General features: G+C 31.9%; 1 long non-coding RNA gene across 1 annotated transcript; it reads left to right on the plus strand.

The window, feature by feature from the left end:
* The first annotated feature begins 552 nt into the window (after positions 1–552).
* Positions 553–1772, plus strand: LOC131625629 (uncharacterized). The gene is made up of 3 exons (XR_009290914.1): positions 553–852; positions 1257–1522; positions 1622–1772. It is a non-coding gene; the product is annotated as an uncharacterized LOC131625629 (long non-coding RNA).
* The last annotated feature ends 715 nt before the right edge of the window (positions 1773–2487 follow it).

The raw sequence follows: 2487 nt of genomic DNA on the forward strand, positions 1-2487 counted from the left end.
TGTTAGTTTATGAGTGATCACGTGAAAATATACACCTTATTTTTTAAAAACGGGTGTAAATTAAAAATATTATTATATTTAAATCTCTATTACTCCCGTTAAATTAAAAATCGGGTGTAAATTTAAATTGACTTAAAAATAATATTTAATATTTATTTTTATAACTCAAAATATTATTAACTAGTTAAGTGAATATTAATGAATAAAACATTTTTCAATAAAACATTTTTCTCTCTGAACAAAATATTAACCAAACCCAACGAAACCCATTATGCATGCATTTCAGCGAAACCCAGCGAGACCCATTTTTCAATCCACTCTCTGAACAATCAACGAAACCCAACGAAACTCAGCAATGGTGACGACAACGAAGCTCTCAGTTCCTTTCACGAAGCTAATGCTTGTACTCAACTTCCCGTGACGACATTGGTAGAGAAACAAAGCTCTCTTCTTCTCCAACATCGCACCGCTCTCTCACTCTCATTTTTCTGAAACTGAGAGGACATTAGTAAGGAAGAATAGGGGTTTTATACTTTGAGCGAATTTGGTAGCTGAAGAATTAGGGTTTTATATTTTGTTGATTTTGTTGTGATATATTTCAGGTTGATTTTGTTGATTTTGAAAGTGTAGACTCAGAATGGATAGTTGATTTTGTTGTGCTATATTTCAGGTTGATTTTGTTGATTTTAGGTTGATTTTGTTGTGCTATATTTCAGGTTGATTTTGTTGATTTCAGGTTGATTTTGTTGTGCTATATTTCAGGTTCATTTTATTGATTTTGTTGATTTTGAAAGTGTAGACTCAGAAGGGGTTTACTCAAGCATCGTTCGTTTAGTTTTGATTGAAAGGCAGGTATGAATCTGTGACACACATTATTATACAGTTTAGAGGAAGTTAGATTCTCTGTTGTTTGAAGATTCACATGATAACATAGGTATATTTAGAAGAGATAAAGCAAGTACAAGTTTCAAATCTATATACTTATAAATCATGTCTTAGAGTGAGGTTGTGTTCTTTGTGTACACTTATTGTTTTGAAATGTTAGACACCTTTGGTGTTCCTAATTGTGTAAGCTAGCAAATCCTTTTATTTTAACGTAGAATGTTAACATCCATTTCATATCTATCTGGTTGATTGGTTTTCAATTTTTCATCAATAAGCTGATTTCCTTCGCTTTCAAACACTACTCTGATCAATATGCCTTTTCATGTACGGTGTGTTTTAGATATACTAATGCATCCATGTAATGTACACAGAAATTAGAGTATCTGCCTAGAAACTGGACAGTTCTTGAAGAGAGAGAACCTAAGGACTGATGTTCACTTATGGTGAATTGTAAAATCTCAAGAATTCAAGTTCCTTAGCTCAATTTCTCGTGGTGTAATTTGCAGTGATGTCTTCTCACGATTCAGTAAGCACGGTGTTCAAATGTATGCAAAACGGAGCCGTTGATTTTCTCATTAAACCTGTTCGCAGGAATGAGCTAAGGAACTTGTGGCAGCATGTGTGGAGAAGACATACTGTATGTCAATATTCTTAGATTGTTGAAGCAACGTTATGTTTTTTATTGTCTTTAGTGTGGAAGTACTTATAATCCAATTTCTGTTTACTTCATCTACAGATTAGCAAGCCTCCTCAAAATATAACATTGGCACATGATAAACTTGATGTTGCTGAAGAAAACAATACTGCAAGTAATAATTCTAGTGGTTCTGTAGCTTCCACGCAGAAAATCGAGTGCAGTGGAAAAAATAGTGAGACTCCAGCTCAAGTAAGTTATGCTTCTGTAAGCCATTAAAAAATCACTGAAACAATTTAATATTATTGTTAGATAAAAAGGTTTCAGCGTGTTAATTGTGAAATAGAAGTTACCTTGTATATGAGCTGATTTCATTACTAATGTTCTATCTACACTTTCAACATTAGGCTTGAGTAACGTAAAAAGACATACAACTACCGTTTGTAAACAATGCATATATGAAGCCACTCTCTTGTAAACTAGATGAAAATTTTCTCTCTAGACTATATTAAGCTCTTGAAGTTTCACATAGAAACTGCATGTTTTGGCAACTCTTGACACAATTGACTAATATAATTGGTTTCTGTAATTCTGCTTATGCCTGTTCTTTACCTGTTCTTTTCTCTGTCTTGTTTATGATGTTAAACATTTATAAATGGTTTTAAAAACCAGCTAAATTGTAGATATCATATGAATTAAAACAACATGGAGAATAAAAATTTAAAGTCTCCGGAATGGTAATATTTGTCAAACTTCTTGAGAGACAGCAGACATATTGGCGTGTTTATCTAAACTAAATTACTAAGTTAATATATGAATGAGAATTCAATTATGTTTTAATATCTAACATGAATTTTTAGATGACATCCTATTTATATTCTCTTTTATAATAATATATTTGATGTAGTTCAGGATAGTTTTTCTGATGCTGTGTAGCACATTAGATTCAAATTTGAATAACCAAATCA

The sequence above is a fragment of the Vicia villosa genome, unplaced genomic scaffold (genome assembly GCF_029867415.1).
Source record: "Vicia villosa cultivar HV-30 ecotype Madison, WI unplaced genomic scaffold, Vvil1.0 ctg.000232F_1_1_3, whole genome shotgun sequence".
NCBI lineage: Eukaryota > Viridiplantae > Streptophyta > Magnoliopsida > Fabales > Fabaceae > Vicia > Vicia villosa.